The following is a 23,257-nucleotide window of genomic DNA, read 5'->3' as shown; positions in this document are numbered from 1 at the left end:
CATGATTATAGATAAAAACAGCGCTGGTAAAATCAATATAGGCAACAGTGGGGATCGTCTGACGCGTTTTGTCTCAACAGGACATCATCTGGGGTGTCCCTCCACTGTTGCACATCCCAAATATAAAGAGAATATGACCCCCATCATAAGAGTCCAGCCCACAAACCATTGCGGTGTATGGAAGGTATACTTCCGGTATCTTAAAGATAGCGGTCCGGCATGCGTTCCACGCCGCTCACCAGGCAATATGGAGTTGCGTTCCACGTGTTTAACCTAGTGCCGCAAACTCGGAAGTAATATGTGAATGGGGGTGGTACACTATACGTTAGCCCTATACCCAAGTATGATAATCAAGGCATGTGATCCGACGTCGCGCGTCCAAACAGTCGCGCGACCCAACATCACATGTCCAAAAGTAAACAAGAGCACAGTGATCCTACGATGACGTGCTCCATGGATCCTGGGCGTGCGTGTCACGCATGTAACTAACGTGCGCTCAACCTGCTGACTGACGTATGGCCGAATAGCTACACGTGACCCACCTCACACGTCGACAGAGCGAGCACAGACCGTCCAATGACGATCACGCAGGGATCATGAACGGGCGCGTGCAGGCGAATCACGCATATGACAACAAACGTGAGATACTTGTGAATTGCAATAAATAATAAAAAGAACGAAAAATTCCCACGAAAAATATGGTTGAATTGACCGTAAAATCACAGGCCAGGTGGTCAAAACATTGTGCCAGCTAGCACAAAATTAAAAAGAATAACATTATAATGGTCTCAATAAAATCCACCAAGCCGCGAGTATGTATAAACTTAAAATACATAACTCGCAAAAAAAGGGATAATGAAAATTGTGACTAAAATAAAAAATAATGATAAAAAATAGTATTACTTACAGACATAAAGTCAAGATGTAAGTAAATAGGTACACCGCTCATGGGATGGACTCTCATGTGGGACCATATGTACATATTTGCAAATATTACAACAGTCATAATGTACAGGAAAGAGAGAGCGTAAATGAAAATAACATAAAAAGGAAAACAGTAAACAGAAATCAAGCTTGACTGATAAAGGCATTGATGTCCCATTCTGTATTCATACCGAAGGGCGAATAAGAGCGAAGTTCGTAAATCCAGAAGTTCTCAAGTTGTGAGACACCTCTGGTTCTAGCCCCTCCCCTCCAAGGGGCCACATACCTGTCAATGATTGAAAAAGTGGTCCCTTTCAGGCTGCGATCATGATGTAATTTGTAATGTCTTGGTATGGGATGCTTCGTATCGCCACTCTTAATCAGGGCAATATGTTCCGCAACTCTGATGGAAAAAGTGTGGATAATGCGACCCACATATTGCTTCCCGCAAGAGCAGGTAATTAGATAGACAATATAGTGAGTCGCACATGTACAGAAGTGTTTAATGGAATACTGTTTGTTGGTAACAGAAGATCTAAAACTGACCACTCTATGGCCCACCCCTGTATTGTGATAACATACTTTACACTTCCTACATGGAAAGAAGCCGGTAAGTTCTTGAAAAAATGAAATACATGTGGGGGGATTAATGATATTCGGAGCTACCTTGCTTTGCAATGTGGGGACCCCTCTGAAAACAATTTTGGCCTGATCTGGTAGAGAGAAACCTAGAATACAATCGCTCTTAAGAATGTTCCAATGTTTTGTAAAGATGGCCTTGATCTGGCGGTATTGAGTAGAAAATGAAGTAAACATGGCCCATCTAAAACTGTTATCAGTGTTGGGTTTAGGTTTAATGGCCAGTAGAGATTCCCTATCTACTGCTAAAGTGCGGGCAATTTCTGCATCTATTTCAGAATGGCCATATCCTTTATCCACTAAACGTGTTTTCAATGTGTCAGCTTGTGCTAAAAAAGTTTCCACATCACTACAGTTCCTACGCAGCCGTAAAAATTGGCTACCCGGGACAGACCGGAGCCATGAAGGATGGTGGCAGCTGTCAGTGGGAATGTAGCCATTTCTATCTGTCAACTTAAAAAAGGTTTGGAACTGAAAACGCCCATTGACTAAGCGAATCTCTAAATCCAGAAAATTAATCTTGTCAGTGCTAGAAGTATAGGTCAAAGAAATGCCCCTATCATTTTGATTAAGTAAATCAAAAAAAGCCTGTTAGGTGTCGGCAGTGCCATTCCATAGGAGGAGGATGTCGCACCCACAAGACCAAGGACGGCTTCTCAAGGGCATAGACGACATCCTCCTCCCACTTGGCTATGAATAAATTGGCAAGGCTTGGGGCAAATTTTGCCCCCATAGCCACTCCCCGAAGTTGTAAGTAAAATTGTTGATTAAACCAAAAATAATTGTGAGTGGTTGCAAATTGTAGCAACTCCATGATGAACTCACATTGGGAGGGAATCAAAGAGGGATCCTTATTTAAAAAGTATCCAACAGCTTCGAGGCCTCTCTCATGTGGTATGCATGTGTAGAGGGAGGCTACATCGGCGGTGGCCATAATGCAGCCCCCTTGTACTACCATACCCTCCAAAAGACGGATTGTGGATCCAGTGTCCTTAAGATGGGATGGCATCTGCCTAACTAAAGGCTGCAAATAATGGTCAATATAGCGACCTATGCGAGAGGTAATAGAGTTGATGCCACTAACAATAGGTCGACCAGGCGGGTGAGATGAATCCTTGTGGCTCTTGGGTAAGTAATATATAGTTGGTATCCTAGGGGCTAACGGAACTAAAATTTCTCTCTCCTTCTTGTTCAAAATCCTGTTGTCAAAGCCTCTAGTGACGATTTTCAAAAGATCTTTTTTGTATGTTTGTGTAGGATTAATGGGAAGTATTTTATATGTATTCGGTTCACTTAAAATCCTGTGCATTTCTAATTCATAATCTGATTTGTCGAGCACGACAATGCCACCCCCTTTGTCAGCCGGTCGTATAACTAAATCTTTTACATCTTTACTGTTTTCCTTTTTATGTTATTTTCACTTACTCTCTCTCTTTCCTGTACATTATGACTGTTGTAATATTTGCAAATATGTACATATGGTCCCACATGAGAGTCCATCCCATGAGCGGTGTACCTATTTACTTACATCTTGACTTTATGTCTGTAAGTAATACTATTTTTTATCATTATTTTTTATTTTAGTCACAATTTTCATGATCCCTTTTTTTGCGAGTTATGTATTTTAAGTTTATACATACTCGCGGCCTAGTGGATTTTATTGATCCCATTATAATGTTATTCTTTTTAATTTTGTGCTAGCTGGCACAATGTTTTGACCACCTGGCCTGTGATTTTACGGTCAATTCAACCATATTTTTCATAGGAATTTTCTGTTCTTTTTATTATTTATTGCAATTCACAAGTATCTCACGTTTGTTGTCATATGCGTGATTCGCCTGCACGCGCCCGTTCATGATCCCTGCGTGATCGTCATTGGACGGTCTGTGCTCGCTCTGTCGACGTGTGAGGCGGGTCACGTGTAGCTGTTCAGCCATACGTCAGTCAGGAGGTGGAGCGCACGTTAGTTACGTGCGTGACACGCACGCCCAGGATCCATGAAGCACGTCATCGTAGGATCACTGTGCTCTTGTTTACTTTTGGACATATGACGTTGGGTTGCGTGACTGTTTGGACGCGCAACGTCGGATCACATGCCTTGATTATCATACTTGGGTATGGGCCTAACATATAGTGTACCACCCCCATTCACATATTACTTCCGAGTTTGCGGCACTAGGTTAAACACGTGGAACGCAACTCCATATTGCCTGGTGAGCGGCGTGGAACGCACGCCGGATCGCCATCTTTAAGATACCGGAAGTATACCTTCCATACATCGCAATGGTTTGTGGGCTGGACTCTTATGATGGGGGTCATATTCTCTTTATATTTGGGATGTGCAACAGTGGAGGGACACCCCAGATGATGTCCTGTTGAGACGAAACGCGTAGGGACGATCCCCACTGTTGCCTATATTGATTTTACCAGCGCTGTTTTTATCTTCAATCATGTGAGTGTTATTTATTTTATTAAATTTAATGTTATTTACGGAATTACACTATGGTCCCCTTTGCTTTCTTTTTGGATATTCTTTTCATACCTGTGGACATCTGAGCTCCGGTCTTTTTGTTGCACCACATCCCCTGTGATTCCAACTTGGCTGTCTTTGGCGGACACCTGCCTGAGCACATCGATCCAGAGTCCATCCCACTGTATATAAGCTTGTTTAACACGCAGAGCATATGCCCTGACGTGTTCAAACTTTCCGGTAAGCCTCCCCTTTACCTGGTGGTGGTTCTTCTCACAATCAGATTTGGTCACCGTTTGCAAGACTTATCTTTATCCTCATCCAGACGGGGAATCTATCCATATCTAATATTGTTTACGGACACTTTTGTTATCCTTTTTTTGAGTTCCAGTCTTTCTGTTGCATCACAATCCTTGCGATTTCATACTGTTTGCAAGCTGTATTCAGACTGGGAATATATTCATTTATAATTATCATCATTTATGGATATCTTTGAATGACTTTTTACATCAGTTTGTTCACTATTCATTTATTGTATTTACACTTCTCATTTTTAGTGCTGTTTAAAATTCACTTATGCACATTACACTAGGCATGTCATCCTTTAGCGCTACACTTTGTTAATTTTTGTCTTTAACACCATTATTTTCATATGTGGTGTAGGAGAAGATCCCTGAGAGGAGGCTGGTGCTAAAGGTGGACCCTGCGGAGTTGCAGCGCCCGTCAGGGTCTGTAGGCGTCCCTCTAGCTTAGTGTCTAGCTGAGTGTAGCCCTGCTGTAGGTCTTTGACGGCTTGTGCCAAGCCGGCCAGGTGCTGGCAAAGTTCTTCCATAGGAGAGGGTCCCTGCGCAGGCTCAGACATGGCTGTCCGTTACTGTCACGTACCTGACGGTAGAGCCTGATATACAGGGAGCGGCCTCTCTTGCTCCTCTGATTCTGGCCCCCTGATAGAGTAGACAGGAGGAGCAGAAGTGCAGAGTCGCACAAGTGCCAAACAGTTCGTCTTCACTGTAATGTAGAACAGCGGCAGGTGGCACGGTGCTGGAGCAGGGTTCTCCAATGAGCGGAAGATGCAGGTCAAACACTGGCGGGAACGTCAGGAACAGAAGCGGAGGCAGGAGCGTAGTCTGGATGCAGGCAGGGTCGGCAACGGGCTGGCAGCGTGGTAGTAGAAGGAGCAGGCAGATGCGGAGTCAGAACAAGCCGGGTCAGATGCAGGCAGCAGGTAGCAGAGTCAGAGGCAAGCCGGGTAGGTAAACAGGTGCAGGTATCATGGGTAAAGCAGGCAGGAACACACGGGAACGCTGTAGAACGGACAGCAATGGGTGCAAGCACAGACCAAGTTTAAATAGCCTCTTGGTAATGTGCACCTAGGTGCACTGAAGGTGTTCTGGCAGAGGCTGAGGTCACAGGTCGACTTCTCCGTCGGCCATCTTGAGTACTGGCTGGTCTTCCCTGACAGGCTGAGGTCACAGGTCGACCTCTCCTTCGGCCATCTTGAGTACTGGCTGGTCTTCCCTGACACTGCCGCTGCTGGTGGAATCAGCGATTGGTGACCGGGCCCAACCCATTTGTGAGTAAGGGGTCCTACAGTTTGACCCCGATGATGACTCACCTCCCTGCCTATTTTTTCCTACATACATTCATTTGATTTACTACTTGTATTACAGATATAGCAAAGCATTTACTCTTGGTCTCGTCGGGTACTACCGATGCTTAAACATGTATCTGATGTTTATAACTGGTATATACTGTTTACCATGTATGTGGACTGACCCATGCTCACATTGCATGCATATTTTATCAGCCTGTATTTATTGCTCTTGTGTCTTACATGCGCAACAAACTGTAATAAATCTACTTTTTTACTATCATGATATGTTTTTTAGCTTACCATATTCACCTCATTTAAAGTCCCCGGGCGAACCCCATATATATATGTATTGTAATAGGGATGGAGGTGATGTTGGGGTGACATCAGACCTTATATTATGTTCCTATGTAACTCGGGGTGGAAGACACCCATTTAGCCCACAACCTGGTCTGTTACCACTACTAGCCATCAATCTCTTTTATACATCGGTACATATTCACAATTGGCCGGGTATAGATAGGCAGACTGTTTTTGGGATGGCCCTGTTCCCTGTTGTTGCTCCCCGTCGGCGGCAGTTCCTGACGTCCAGCTTGGGAGCTGCGATATGTGTCAAAGGGGGTCTTCCTAGACCTCCTGCTGTCCCCTCTCACCCCGTTTTGGCGTTTCGGGGGGGGGGGCACCCACATATCGATGTCATGTTTTCCACGCCCATCGGATGGCGCCAATCCTGGCACCGTCACGTTTGGGCTGTGTGGAACATCCCGAACAATGAGGGACACCGCACAATTGCGGCCCCAATGGTGATGAATGCTTTCAGTGCTTAGACGCCTCCTTGTTCGTAAATGACGTTGGGGGCAGAGCATTTGCTCCCTCCCCACCTTGGGGGTATAATTGGAGCCTGACATGGCAGTTTTTTTCACTCACATCATGAGTCTGCACACATCAGCTGCACTACCAGAAGGGGAAGGGTTCACATTACACTCAGGTAATTTATGTTGTTGTTTTTTAGCCTAGTTGACATTTTAGCACATTTGTTTGCCTTTTCCTTCAATCCCCGCCCTTTCCCACTCACTATGCACTTTGCACATCACTGGCCCAACATTTTTTTCCTACTTTTTAATGTATTAATACAAATTCATTGCCCTTTCAGTCCTCTAGCATATACCAGCACTTACTCCATGCTGGTCCCTATACATTTATATGTATACCAAACACTGCAGGAAGCTCACCTGTATTTGCAGGGTCCTTCTGATATATATATATATATCTATATATAGATATATATATATCTATATATAGATATATATATATCTATATATAGATATATATATATCTATATATATATACATACTCCTTTACTATTTTTGCAACATGCATATTAAACACTGCAGCAAGCTCAACTGTATTCGCAGGGTCTGATATACATATATACTCTTTTACTACTTTTGCAGCTCATGATCATGGACAAGGGGAGACATCTAGGGACATTTGTACTTACACCTATCAATGCCATGTCAGTACTCCGGTTGTTCACCCGATGGGGTTACCTTTTGCTCTGCCTCCTCAGCTCCCGTGCTGGATGTTTGTTGCTGTCGCTGCCAGTGGAATCAGCGATTGATGACGGGGCCCAACCCATTGATGAGTATGGGGTCCTACAGTTTGACCCCGATGATGACTCACCTCCCTGCCTATTTTTTGCTACATACATTAATTTGATTTACTATTTGTATTACAGATATAGCAAAGCATTTACCCCTGAAGAGCAAGCGTGGTCTCGCGAAATGTTGCCGGGTACTACTGATGCTTGCACTTGCATTTCTCTGATGTTTCTAACTGCTGTATACTGTTTACCATGTATGTGGACTGACCCATGTTCACATTGTATGCATATTTTGTTGGCCTGTATTTATTGCCTTATGCCGCGTACACACGACCAGTTTTGCCGTCGGAATAAACTCCAAAGGTTTCTCCGACAGAACTCCGACGGAATTCCATTCAAGCGGTCTTGCCTACACACGGTCAAACCAAAGTCCGACCAAAGTCTGACCGTCCAGAATGCGGTGACGTACAGCACGTATGACGGGACTAGAAAAAGGAAGTTCAACAGCCAGTAGCCAATAGCTTCCGTCTCGTACTTGCTTCAGAGCATGCGTCGTTTTTGGTCGGAACAGCATGCAGATGAGCGGTTTTCCCGATAGGAACTGGTTCCGTTGGAAATATTTAGAACATGTTCTATTTCTAGGTCCGTCAGAATTTTCGAAAAAAAAGTCTGATGAGGCACACACACGATCGGAATAGAAGATGAAAAGCTTCCGTTGGACTTTTTTTGTCAGACATTCCACTCCTGTGTACGCGGCTTTACATGCGCAACAAACTGTAATAAATCTACTTTTTTACTATCATGATATGTTTTTTGGCTTATCATATTCACCTCCTTTAAAGTCCCAGGAACCCCATGTATATATGTATTGTAATATAGATGGAGGTGTAGTTGGGGTGACACCAGACCTTATATTATGTTCCATTCTCTCTTATAGGTGTTCGGCATTAGCAATGTTGGTGGAATAAATTCAGCAATTCATGGCTTGATTTCACTTGTTTCCTGTAATTTCATTTTCTATTGCCATTCCTTTGTACTACTATTTAACCAATTACTAGGGATTTTTTTTATAACCATGTTAAATAAAGAAGAGCAAGCAAGCAAGCCTGTTGTGCTTGTATACATGTTTTCTATATATGTTTTCTTTCCCAGATTAAACTAAAACAGTTTAGAATGTTGCTGAATACAGGGCTTCAAAGAGGTACATTAATTTTACACAGTGCATCTTTGAAATTTTAAAGCTTGCAGTACAAATGCTAGCTTAGGGGATTTATTGTGCCTAAAGCATATTCAACTTAAAAGAAGTACACTGTTTGCCATCAAGCTCAGAAAGTGATGTCTTTACTGCCTAATATGTTTCTCATAGAAAAACGTATTGAACTTTGATGGTTTGGGGACCACTGAAGAATAAATGATTTGAGGTCCAGAGGCATGCAAACAGCTATTGCTCATAAACATGAACTGACTCTAGAGAAACTTTTACCTATTAGGGAAGAAATTTGATTCTGCAGGTATGCCAGCAAAAACTATTTCTCACAGCAAAACTGGCAAAGTAGAAACAGCCTCAGTAACTCATAAATGCATGCATATTTATGGTATATAGCAGTAATGCAAGCACCACTTGTATTTCAAGATTCTAATATATTACAACAAGGAGAATATTATTTTCTTTAATCTGCCTTAGGTTCGTTGTATTTTTTCATTCACTTAAATATTGAAAAAATGATCAGTGGAGCTGTGGTTAATTTAGTTTGAACCTTTGCATAAATAAAATGATATACAAATGTTACAAATGTCAAACAGGGTAATGAAGTATAAATGCATAGAAGAAACTACTATAGTGTAAAGCCTTTTACACACAGGCCATATATTGGGCGGCATCAGCCGCTTCAATAAAAACCTGCCGACATTCAGCCCGTGTGTAATGCAGCCAGTCCAACAGAAGGCCAGCTTCTGTCGATTAGGCATGACTAAAAAAAGGTCTGCCAACCGGCAAATAATCAGCCTGTGGTTGTGTTGAGCAAAGTGTTCTGGCAGGGGCGGGGGGTGATGGGCACCCCCTTTTAGAACACAACAGCACAGCAGGTGAGGTCACTGTACTAACATTGCATGGTTAGTACAGCAGCTCCTCCAGAGCTGTCAGGTTTTTTTTTTGTTCACCCTGTTGGGTTGAACAAAAAAAAACTACTAGTGTGAGTACACCCTTAAATGAAAATGTCCAAATTGGGCTCAGTTAGCCATTTTCCCTCCCCGGTGTCGTGTGACTCATTAGTTTTACAAGGTCTCAGGTGTGAATGAGGAGCAGGTGTGTTAAATTTGGTGTTATCGCTCTCACTCTCTCATACTGTTCACTGGAAGTTCAACATGGCACCTCTCTGAGGATCTGAAAAAAAGAATTGTTGCTCTACATAAAGAGGGCCTGGGCTATAAGAAGATTGTAAAAACCCTGAAACTGAGCTGCAGTACGGTGGCCAAGACCATACAGCTGTTTACCAGGACAGATTCGACTCAGAACAGGCTTTACCATGGTCGACCAAAGAAGTTGAGTGCACGTGCTCAGTGTCATATCCAGAGGTTGTCTTTGGGAAATAGACGTATGAGTGCTGCCAGCATTGCTGCAGAGGTTGAAGGGGTGGGGGGCCAGCCTGTCAGTGCTCAAACCATACACCGCACCCTACATCAAATTGGTCTGCAGGGCTGCAATCCCAGAAGGAAGCCTCTTCTAAAGATGATGCACAAGAAAGCCCGCAAACAGTTTGCTGAAGACAAGAAGATTAAGGACATGGATTACTGGAACCATGTCCTGTGGTCTGAGGAGACCAAGATAAACGTATTTTGTTCAGATGGTGCCAAGCGTGTGTGGCGGCAACCAGGTGAGGAGTACAAAGACAAGTGTGTCTTGCCTACAGTCAAGCATGGTGGTGGGAGTGTCATGGTCTGGGGCTGCATGAGTGTTGCCGGCACTGGGGAGATACAGTTCATTGAGGAAACCATATATGTCAACATGTACTGTGACATACTGAAGCAGAGCATGATCCCCTTCCTTTGGAGACTGGGCCGCAGGGCAGTATTCCAAAATGATACCGACAAAAAAACACACCTCCAAGACGACCACTGCCTTGCTAAAGAAGCTGAGGGTAAAGGTGATGGACTGGCCAAGCATGTCTTCAGACCTAAACCCTATTGAGCATCTGTGGGGCATCCTCAAATGGAAGGTGGAGGAGTGCAAGTTCTCTAACATCCACCAGCTCCGTGATGTCGTCATAGAGGAGTAGAAGAGGACTCCAGTGGCAACCTGTGAAGCTCTGGTGAACTCCATGCCCAAGAGGGTTAAGGCAGTGCTGGAAAATAATTGTGGCCACAGAAAATATATACACTTTGGGCCCAATTTGGACTTTTCACTTAGGTGTGTACTCACTTTTGTTGCTGGCGGTTTAGACATTAATGGCTGTGTGTTGAGTTATTTTGAGGGGACAGCAAATTGACACTGTTATACAAGCTGTACACTTACTACTTTACATTGTAGCAAAGTGTCATTTCTTCAGTGTTGTCACATGAAAAGATAATAAAATATTTACAAAAATATGAGGGGTGTACTCACTTTTGTGAGTTACTGTGTGTGTATGTATATGTATTTATAGACTGTAATGGAAATGTGTAAGTTCTGTATATAATTGTATTCTATTTTGTATGTATTGCACACTACCCTCACTGTGCACATGGCACTAATAATGTTTTCAGTACGTTTACATTCATTTGAGTCCTGATTCGAATTAGACTGCCTATGTAACGCCCCTTGTTACCATAAACGTACAATTGTAATATTAATGTGATACCTACGTAATCATGTGCATAAAAACATTCAATTACGTCATAATAAAGCAGAACAGTAATTTGGAAAGATGCTGAGCGTATCTTTTGTGTCTGTTCCCTACTGCAGTAGTTATTATTAATTCTGAACCACTAATCAATATGAGGATAGGAGTTGCCTATCATCAATTTAACCAAGTCAGCATGGCGAGCCAGCCAGGAGGGGATTCCAGGTGACCCTGGGTATCCGAAACGAGGAGCATGAGACGATCCGGGAATTTCTGATAATCAGCCGGCTGAGGTAAGCCTTTTGCTTACATTTGAGTTATCAGACTTTCTTGATCGGTAAGGCATTTTCAGGACAAATGGTACCTATTTTACTCCCCTTAATCGAACTGTATTGATTGGTGGTTATATGTTATGTTGTCCCTGTCTATTGTGCATCGGAGTGTTATAGATAAGAAAGGGAAGAATAGTGCTGTTCACAGGTATATGTAGTAAATCTGCTAGATAAAGTAGTTTAGAGGCAAGAGGGTATAGGCACATGTAGAGAAGACTGGCCAGTCATTATGGGCATTGAATTAAATAAGGGAATGAAGGGTAAGAGACCCTCAAAAATGCCCAGTGCAAGAGGAGCGCTATATATGAACCGAAGGTGCGGTTCCGCCTATTCTGAGCCCCTAGATAAATGGTTAAAGTGGACAGAGATCCACAATGGGTAACTGGGTTACCAAGGTCCACAGGGACTAAGAATCATGCAGAATAAACAGCTAGAGAAACAGTTATCTATGTGAGCAGGATGGATCAATGGTGACATTAACACTAGACAGAAAGGGACATTTTCATGTTAAGCTGTGGGATGAAATTGGGGTCAGGCACTACAACTAGTAAAATCAGAAACAGAGGTAAATGAGAGGTAAAACAGAATACTTTATATGTTGTCAGAGAGGGAAGATGGGATGAGCACTCTGGCTGCCCGTCTCATCATAGGAGCTAGATATAAAAGATATCTGAACAAAATAAGGAATGCAGAATTTAAGGCAGGGAAATATTAAAGAGTTAAAAGAAAGTGAGAGAATGATATGCATGTGTTGTGTACAAATGGGAAAAAAGTAAGCGATTTAAGAGAGATATTGGTGTATGTGTGTGCGAATGCTGGGACCTTTAGTTCTATTGCTTCTGTGTGTCATGTAAGCAGATGTGACCCCCTCCTTTGTGCTCTCATGAAAGAATGTGGCTAGGATGAAAGGTCAGTGATAAGCTGGAAGGACATCATGCCAATTCCATTTTTTTTTAGACAAAACATTTATAACAAAATGTGCCGGGTTAACGAATCTAATGATAAACAATGTGATCACAATTATTTTGAATCTGTTTTCCAAACATGGTAAAATGAAGGTTACATTTAACTGTGTATTACACAAATTGAATATCCTTTGATAGTGGAAACAGTGCATCTAAAAAAGGGAAATTAAGTAAAATTAAGTAATAATGAGTATTCATTTCTAATTTGAGTTTAACAATTTTATTAATAATATAGATATATTGAAACTGGTTTAGACAACCTTTGGTTGGAAATGAAATCCAGGTTATTGGGGAAAAAATGGGATTAGTTTAGATTAAGATAACAATTTTGTAATTTTACATTTATTCAATAAGCCCTTATTCAGAGAAAAAAAGATTAAGATGAGGTTGTTATTTGGAATACAGCTGCCATAATATTTAACAAAGCCAAGATGGATGGGATACATAAGCAGTTTTTCTACATTTTAACATTTTAAGGTTCTTGATAATAACTTGATGTGCGGTCCATGATGTGAGAGTAATAATAAATAAAATTTAAATATAACAGACCCATCACATCAAGTCCACACACCCTGTTAGGATAGATGCCACCTGCAGCCAGTTGTTTTATAGTTTTTGATGCTTTATGGTCCATCATACAGATTCTTGGTCCTTTTGTTTTATTTATTTTTATTTTTTGAAATCCAAAGCAGAATGTGTGGATTGTGAAATGATGTGCCCCTTTTCCTTGTAAGTGCAGTGGTATAAGCAGAAGAATATTTTGGATTAATAGTCATCTCTCCATGACCGCAGGGTATTGTTATCATTTATTATACTATTGCTAGGAAAAAGTTGACTTTTGAAACATGAAACTGGAGTTCTTACACAAACAGCGTGATAGAAAACAAGCCGTTGTAATATATTTATGCAAGCTGGACCCAGTAATGAAGGGTTCACCCTGATATATCAGAGCTGCAGCTTTTATGCAAAGGTGCTATTAGACAAAGTTAGATATTGTTTTGGTCAAACATTTAATTTTTAATGGTCCGACATTCTGTGCAACAAATATACAGCTAACTAAATGTTTGTCTAATGAAAGGTTTAAAATATGAGTTTGTTTATGTACAAATCTAACAATGAAAAATGCATACATTTGAATCCAGCCACCTTATTGCCTCTATTGGAGGAGGCTGGAGACAAAGGAAGACACGTGTTAAATTGATGGTGTAGGAATCAGCTGCTGTGAGCCCAGTGCGGGACACACTCCCTGAAGACCCAGATATTAATTTTTTTGTAGATTTGAGTATGCAGTTTATCACCCAGAAGGATACTCTGTATTCAAAGTCATCGGATCTTTTTTTCCCCAGCTCAAGAAGCAGAGCTCCAGTTTTAGCAAAGCCTGTGAGCTATAAAAAGAGTGTATATTTATATAGATAGTCGAGATATAGAGAGCTTTTGGTTCCATTTAAAGGGCCAGAAGTTTGTTTTTACTTCCGCAGGTAAACCAATTAAGCATGCCAAGTTAATTTGATTGGCTGTTTTCAGCCTTCCAAGTTCTTGCTGAGGTAGCCATATTAACTTTCACACATGGAAGCAGACCAGGCGACTAAAGATGCTGCATTTACAGCCCCGGATACTTGATGGGTCTGTGCAATTCACAGATTCCACCCTAGTTCTGGCCCAGTATAGCTGGGATTAATAATTCAACTTTAAGGACCCCAGAACGAGAAGAACAAGTGGTCCACAGGGAGCAACTTCTTATGAAACAGGACTTTGGAAAAGGTGATCATTTATGTCTGCCAGCCACTCTTTTCCCTCCAGCTTGCCACATGGACCGTGTCATGAGTCACAAGCAGTTATGGCTGCCTTAGTAAATGAGCATGGGATAGAGCCAGGGTTCACCACAGTTGTTTTTATAACATACCACTTCTTGTTTTACCTGTTACCAAAGGTGTTACCAAAAGCTGAACATCCCTTCCAGAGATTACAAAAAGGATATATTCAGATGCCCAAGTCAGGATCTTAAGAGTATGCATTTTGTCTGTATGGACATGGTTTCTGGATGTCCAGTGGCAAATGCTACTGCAAAGGCCACAGTAAAAAGTGTTATCAGAAGTAGTTTGTAAATATAGAGTACAGAAAGTACAGAGAGTAACAGAGGAAATAATTTTTATAGGAGAGTCCTTACTAGAAGTTTTGAGGTTTTATTTTTACACCCCCTACTGTCTACAATGTAGCAGACAAAGTAGAGTAAGAAACTAAAAAACTTTTGCCTGAATGTTTTCTTATATTTTATCAAGCCTGTAAGGGGGATGTTGGACTCTCTCCCTATGGGATTTGGTTTAGGAGTGTGTTACTCACTTGCTTATATTTTGTCTCAGCAGCTGAAGTCCTCAATTCGGATCGCACAGAGAATGTTGCTGATCTTTTAAGGTTTTTGACAAACTAATTTATGTGTTTTCTCCCCAATTCCAGATCCTAAAAGTTTGGAAGGATCTAAAACTAAAGCCAGGTGACTTTTGGATTGTTAAGAGACATTTATATATAAGGAAATGTTTGGAGACTCAATATAGCATCTATTCCATGTACAGTTTTTGCAAAACTTGAAGGAAAAGTCACCTGGACCCACACCAGACACTGCAAAAATGACTTAATTAAAGAAATCTCTGTGTTTGATTTGTTTCCCTCTTGTGATCACAGTCTAGGGTACTTTTTGATTCAATTACTTTAATTGTAAGGGATATATATATTTGAAAAGTAGTTTAGCCATGTTGAAGTCATATTTTGTCTTTTGTACATTTTCCATTTTATGTAAAATTGTCTGTGTTTACATTTGCTGATAAGTCAGCATGCTCACAATTAAGCTAGAAGGCCATTCTGGCCACAGGAGTGTACAGCCAGTACTCTGTAAATATGTCTTATCAATCATTTGTTTTTCACAATGAAAAGTCATTTGGTAATGAAAAAAGTTGCTCAGCTATTATTTTCTCCACAGTGGAGTTTTTTTTTTGCCTCTTTGGCCAGGACTACCTCCACCTAAGCGTGTGGAGGTTCCAGGTTAAAGCTTATAGCAGGTATGGTTAGTCATCAAAATATTGATCAAAAGAGGGGAGACTATAATGGAAATGTGTAAGTTCTGTATATAATTGTATTCTATTTTGTATGTATTGCACACTACCCTCACTGTGCGCACGGCACAAATAATGTTTTCAGTGCATGTTTACATTCATTCGAGTCCTGATTAGAATTAGACTGCCTATGTAACGCCCCTTGTTACCATAAACGTACAATTGCAATATTAATGTGATACCTATGTAATCATGTGCATAAAAACATTCAATTGCGTCATAATAAAGCAGAACAGTAATTTGGAAAGATGCTGAGCGTATCTTTTGTGTCTGTTCCCTACTGCAGTAGTTATTATTAATTTGGAACCACTAATCAATATGAGGATAGGAGCTGCCTATCATCAATTTAACCAAGTCAATATATATATATATATAATATATATAATATAATCCCGTTTGTGATAATAAAAGAGATGGCACAGTCCAGGCTGGAAAAAACTCCACACTTTGTATAAGCATAGGTTGCTGAGTACACAGCTCTATCATAAAGTGAGAACAGAATCAATACATTAATTTAAGATATGTCAACTGTAGCGTTCATTACTCAGGCCTGTAGATGTGACAAATTACAATGGTTACATGTATAATACCTTCTATAATCTGTACAAGTTAGTTCCACTTGTGATATATTCAGAAGCTTGTATTATGGAAGCCTGAACTTGTTAACAGAACAATCTCTCCCTCCTAAACCACAAGACACATCAATTATTCCTATATACTACACTAAGAAGCATCCTTTGTATTTTTGTATTATTATGTTAGGAAATGGTTAAATTCACGACATGGAGAAGGATCAAAAAGAAATCAAAACTAGTGTCCTATGAATGAATGTATTAGTTTTGGAACACAGGATAATCAATCTGTTATGATGAAATATTGAAAATAAACCAAAGGTCCAAAAATAGGGAGCTTATTCCTCAGTCACCAACAATGGGTAGTGCTCTACAATTCTTCCTAAATGCACATACAAACTAATGCTTTAAAGCAAAGTTATGGTATATGATTATGGAAGGCTTCATTGTGACTTAAATCGCAAAAGCTATTTTAGCCATGTTATCCATCATGAAATATCAAGACCAGCATGGTTAGCCAGATTTGATATTAGTAGGATGAGGGACAGAAAACCTGTGGCTGGTAACGCAAGAGAAATGTGCTTGGGTGAGCCCAATGTATGTGTTTGTTTTGTAGGAGGTTTGTTGAATATCTCGCAAGTTCTGAATTTTAATCTGAACCTGACTGAAGTTAATGGGAGCTGAATCTTTAAAATCAATACTGATACATTTCAAGGCTAATAGGCAAGGGGTTGTCACATGCAGGGCATGGAGTGCTGGGCACTGTGGAACATGTACCAATACAAAAAGTACTGTTTTGTGGTTAGCAGTGTTTTTCTTAATGCTTAGGGCTGGGTTCACACTAGAGCACAGAGCGGCTCACAGCAGGGGATCCAGTGCGTCGCCATTCATCGGTTCAGGTCCGATTTCAGCCCAAATTTTGGCTGAATTCGGACCTGAAATGAACCAGAAGACACACAGGACTCCTGTGCAATTCGCACTGGAGCTGCTCTGGAGATGTGTGAACTGGCTCCATAGAAAGCCGGTCACAATTTCCTGCTATGCGATTTGAATGCTAGTGCAGCTCAGTGATTTCTATGGACATGGCAATGTAGCTCATGGAGAATTTTGGCGTGTTCCAGTATGCACATTTTTCTACCATGCATTTTTCTGCATTTGTCTTGCATTTTTGCACGTGGGAAAATGCGCTTGTGATTTTTGTTTTGTCTTCATTGAATGTAACTGTATCTTAATCATTTCGCTTTGGGATTAAAGAGGAACTGCAGCCTGCTCACATAATTTGTAATAAAAACATCTTTGCCGTTCTGAAGCTTCCCTCCAACCACTTTTCATATTATTTTATGTATACTGTGATTCTGTACTTGCCAAATATGCTGCAGAAATCTCCCTCCACTAAGTCTGGCTGCAATCATTTTAACTGTGGGCAGCTGAAGCTGCTGCCTGTTCACTTCCTGGATTTACACAGACACACACCTCCAACTCTGCAGCTCTCATTGGCCCTCTTATGGCTCATCCCCCCTCCCTTCCTGGCAAAGTCTCACCAGAGTGAGAGAGAGAGCTTTGCATGTCACAAGCCTAGGCTTTTTTCCAGACAAGAAACAGGAAGTGGGCTGTATAAGGTATCTACTGGTAAAAAAAAAATGTTTTACTATCCAAAGTTAAAACAACAAGGGCGGAAGATTTAATAGACGGAAAGTTGAAAAAATGACTGAAGTTCCGCCTTATTAATGAATCTGAATCTAACCAACACCCTGTCTCTCATGCATTCTCTCCTCCCTTACCCCATGAAAACTACTGTAGATCAATTCAAGTGTCTAAACATGGCTATACTCTATGCAATCTGATTGTTCAATCTCCTTTAGATATAACAAAACTATATAATAAGAGGACCCACCTATCTATCAAATCTCTCTGTATCCAATTAGACAGGCCCTTGCAATACATAGTTGATCTGATTATACATAGTACATATAGATTGTATAGTGTAGCTTCTCTCCAGTGTGCCAAATGAAAGATCTGTGCAGGGAGAAGAAGTCCAAAATGATCCTTCAGCTGAGGAAGCCACTGACTATGTACTGAGGGAAAAAGATGTCCAATGACAATTACTGCATTGGAGAAGAATGTAACTGTAGAGGTGGGCGAGACATAGATCATGGGAGCAATGCTGTACTAGAATTGTGGGTGAGTTTTACACAGCACAGCAGTACTGGTTTGAACTAAGGTAGTGAAGAGGTGGGTGGGGACAATCTCCTAGAAGAGGAGGGCATTAGCAGGGTGTGGTTCAATTACATCAGCTGCTGTAGCACTTCCTCACTCTTCTAATGACTCTGCTGTCCTGCAGGATGAATACCTGGAAGTCATGGAGAAGAAAGCAAAGGCTGGGGTGATGCCTACTCCAGAATATAGAGACAGCTTTTTCTTTTCTGCAGCAGAGGTACATAACAGTGGTTGTAAAGCCTAAACATTTCTTATCTTAATGCATTCCTTGCATTAAAGTAAAAAATGTTTAGGTGTCAGCATCCCATCCTCACCTCCCCCCCTTTTACTTACCTGAGCCCTCATTCAATCCAGCACCGTGCACGTCTGCAGCTCTTCTCTCCCCTCACTTCCGGGTCTCGCTGGCTTTTACTGGGGTAACGGGAGGGACTGGCTGCCTGTGCTCTCAATCAAAGCCAGTGATGAGGGAGCGTGGGTGGGGCTGAGTTCCGCCGTCTGTGTCAATGGACACAGCAGCGGGGCCTGGGGGCAAACATGTACGAGTGCCCTCATGGGAAGTGGCTTACCATGGGGGCACTGGACTTAGGAAAGGGGCCAGGAGCACTGGCAGGGGACCTTAAAAGAGGAGGTTCGTGGCAGCTCTGTGCAATTCCATTGATCTATACAATGTTCTGCGTTGCGAAAGAAAATGCAGTTTAAATTGCCTGTAATTGACACTGCCAGATTATCACCAAGTTATTGCCAAATGTTTCTCTTTCTAAACTGTCACATATGCTGTACTACATCCTACGAAAAAAAAAATATATATATACGATACATACATAAAATTGAAGGATGCCCCAATATCCATATCAGAAACCTTTGATATATTTGTTAATATGGTACCCCATGAAAGCCCTAAAATGTATACCAAACCCCCATGAACAACCCAATGACATCAGCCACTATAATAGCGCAATGTACCTACCACTTTACCTGTCTCAGCTGGGGATCGGGGGAGGAGGGTGTCCAGGTATTTGGCAGGGGTGGTGTTTGGGAGTTGGTGGGGGGGGGGGGGGGGGGTACATGGGTTGGTTCCCGTATCTGTTCTTAAAAAAAAAAAAAAGCCCTTGTGCCAGTGTTTCCAGTCATAAATGATTGCACGTATTTGAACTGCTGGATTTTGGACAATTGTTTGCCCTGTTATACTATTTTTGTGGCTGTATTTGTTATATCACACAAAGACACTTTAGTGTACACAGTTTCTGAGGTGTTGTTGTTTGACTTTTGTGATACTTAAGATACAATGTCAGTTACATAACTGGTCCAAACACTTAAAAAGTCTCATGCATGTGGTATCCTCATACGTAGGAGGACTAGCAGAACAGGGGTGTAATTCAAAGTATGCCCATACTATGTGTGAGAAATATTTAATTTTTAAAAACTTATGGTAAAAAAATAAATAAATCTTCAAAAGGCTTACCATACCTCTTAGCATACCTTGGCGTATCTGCTATCCAAAATGTGGTACATTTGTGGGTGTTTCAACTTTTCTGGCATTTCAGGGCCTTCAAAAATGTGATAGGTAGTCTGGAAATAAAATGGCAAATGTATGCCCCTTGAAAGCCTGATGATGCTCCATGGATTTTATCTAGGCCATGAGTCCCACACATGTGCTACAGTGCCTGCAAAAGTATTTACCCTCCTTGGCTTTATACCTTTTTTTTACATTACAGCCTTTAGATCAATGTTTTTTTAATCTGAATTACAGTATATGTGATGGATCAGAACACAATAGTCTAAGTTGGTGAAGTTCAATTAGAAAAATATATACATAATACTATTTTTCAGAAATAAAAAAATGATAATTTGCCTGTGCGTATGTATTCACCCCCTTTGTTATGAAGCCCATAAAAAGCTCTGGTGGAACCAATTACCTTCAGAAGTTACAAAATTAGTGAAATGATGTCCACCTGTGTGCAATCTAAGTGTCGCATGATCTGTCATTACATATGCAGACCTTTTTGAAAGGCCCCAGAGGCTGCAACACCTAAGCAAGAGGCACCACTAACCAAACACTGCCATGAAGCACAAGGAAGTCTCCAAACAACTAAAGGACAATGTTCTTGAGAAGTACAAGTCGGGGTTAGGTTATAAAAAAAAAATCCAAATCTTTGATGATCTCTAGAACATGCCACAACAGCAAACCTGGCAAGAGACAGCCGCACACCAAAACTCACGGACCGGGAAAGGAGAACATTAATCAGAGAGGCAGCACAGAGACCTAAGCTAACCCTGGAGGAGCTGCAGAGTTCCACAGCAGAGACTAGAGTATCTGTACATAGGACGACAATAAGCCATACGCTCCATAGAGTTGGGCTTTATGGCAGAGTGGTCAGAAGAAAGCCAATACTTTCAGCAAAAAACAAAATGGCACGTTTTGAGTTTGCGAAAAGGCACGTGGGAGACTCCCAAAATGTATGGAGGAAAGTGCTCTGGTCTGATGAGACTAAAATTGAACTTTTTGGCCATCAAAGAAAACGCTATGTCTGGCGCAAACCCAACACATCACATCACCCAAAGAACACCATCCCCACAGTGAAACATGGTGGTGGCAGCATCATACTGTGGGAATGTTTTTCAGCAGTCGGGACTGGGAAACTGGTCAGGGTTGAGGGAAAGATGGATGGTGCTAAATACAGGGATATTCTTGAGAAAAACCTGTGCCACTCTGTGTGTGATTTGAGGGTAGGATGGAGGTTTACCTTCCAGCAGGACAATGACCCCAAACACACTGCTAAAACAACACTTGAGTGGTTTAAGGGGAAACATGTAAATGTGTTGGAATGGCCTAGTCAAAGCCCAGACCTCAATCCAATTGAAAATCTGTGGTCAGACTTAAAGATTGCTGTTCACAAGTGCAAACCATCCAACTTGAAGGAGCTGGAGCAGTTTTGCAAGGAGTAATGGGCAAAGATCCCAGTGGTAAGATGTGGCAAGCTCATAGAGACTTATCCAAAGCGACTTGGAGCTGTGATAGCCGCAAAAGGTAGCTCTACAAAGTATTGACTTTAGGGGGGTGAATAGTTATGCACATTGACTTCTTCTGTTATTTTGTCCTATTTGTTGTTTGCTTCACAATAAAAAAAAAAAACATCTTCAAAGTTGTGGGCACGTTCTGTAAATGAAATTTAATTCCAGGTTGTGAGGCAACAAAAAACGAAAAATGCCAAGGGGTGGGGGGGAGGGGGGGTTGTGAATACTTTTGCAAGGCACTGTGTATTCATACTCAGGAGAATTAGCTAAATGTGTTTTATGGTGTAATTGTAAGTATGCCCATGCTGTATGTGAGAAATACATTAGTAAAATGTTTCCTTTGTGAAAACAAAGCAAACTTCATTTACTTTTCTGATTTTCCAAAAACTTGTGGCTAAAGAGTGGATTTTCAAAAATAGTCATTATGCCTCTTATTAATTGCCTTAGGGTGTCAACTTTCCAAAAGAATGGGTACATTTGGGGGTGTTTGTACTGTCCTGGCATTTTAGGACTTTGAGAAATGTGATAGGCAGTCAGACAGGGGCAGCTCCAAACAATTTTTTTGAGGGGGGATGTGCTGGTGCTAAAAGTATAGGTGAGCATGGCCAAAATTTGGTATGGCAAGAAGTAGGTGTGGTCAAAGTGCTTGTTTCTCCATGGTTCACAGCTTGTAGTATGCCGCCTTTTCTACATTCGAAAAATAGGTTCGTCATTACATTAGAAGCCCCACATTCAGCAGTGGTCCTCTGTCAGAAGACACCCATCACAACAGAACCCCCCCTTCACAGAGATGCCCCATTATGTCAGAGGTTCCCCACATCACATCAGAAGCCCCCCCCCCATCGCACAAGAGGTAACCCCAATCACATCAGGGTGTTTTATTTTGCACATAAGCCCCGCCTTCATTACAGAGGTCATCTGTCATATCAGAAACACCCCAATACATGAGAAGCCCTCATCACATCAGAAGCCCTCCCCATCACATCAGAGGGTCCCCCATCACATAAAAAGTCTCCCATCACATTGGAAGCCCCCTATCATATCAGAGATCTCCTTATCTCATCAGTGCTCCCCATCACATCACAAGCCACCTGTCACACCAGAAGCACCCCATCACATCAGAGATCCCCATCACATCAGAAGCCCCCCTTTTCATATCTGAGGTCCTCCATCATATTATAAGCCCCCACCTCATTAGTGCCCCCGTGTTATAAATGTGACCCTATCACATCAGAAATCATTCCCACCACATTCTTTCTTTTGCACATAAGCCCCACCTTCATATCACAGGTTATCTTTCACATCAGAAACGCCCCATCACGCCAGAGCTCCTCCTTGCTATCAGAAGCCCTACTTTCATATCAGAAGTACCCCATATTGTCAGAGGTCCCCTATCACACAAAAAGTTTCCCATCGCATTAGAAATCCCCCATCACATGAGAGGTCCCTCGCCATATCAGTACCCCCCATCACATCAGTGTCCCCCATCACATGAGTGTGCTTTCTTTTGCACATAAGCCCAACCTTCACATCAGAGGTCCCCCATCACATCAGAAGTGCCCCATCACATAAAAAGTCTTCCATTGCATTACAAAACCCCCATCACATCAGAGGTCTCCTACCACATGGGATCTCTATTACATATTATGGGAGTTCTTGAAACATTTTTGGGGTTGCTTAACTAAACCCAAGCACGCCCCTGGCGCTGCCCCTGCAGTAAGAATATTAGGGGTTCATAAATTCGAAATATATGTATATACCATAGTTTGTAGACTCTAACTTTCACAAAGGCTAAAGCTTTTCAATTTTGTTCTGTATACACTAAGGAAAAATACCAAAAGAAAGTTTTACCCTCTCAAAAATGATATAACATTTATTTGGGGAAAGTGTTGCATGACCGAGTAATTGTCAGTCAAACTATCACAGCAAAGAAAACTGAAAAAATGGTCTGGAAGGAAGAGATTGTAACATACTGGTATTGAGATAGTTAAAGATGACTAATAT

The sequence above is a fragment of the Aquarana catesbeiana genome, linkage group LG04 (assembly GCF_042186555.1).
Source record: "Aquarana catesbeiana isolate 2022-GZ linkage group LG04, ASM4218655v1, whole genome shotgun sequence".
NCBI lineage: Eukaryota > Metazoa > Chordata > Amphibia > Anura > Ranidae > Aquarana > Aquarana catesbeiana.
This window is presented reverse-complemented; position numbering follows the sequence as displayed.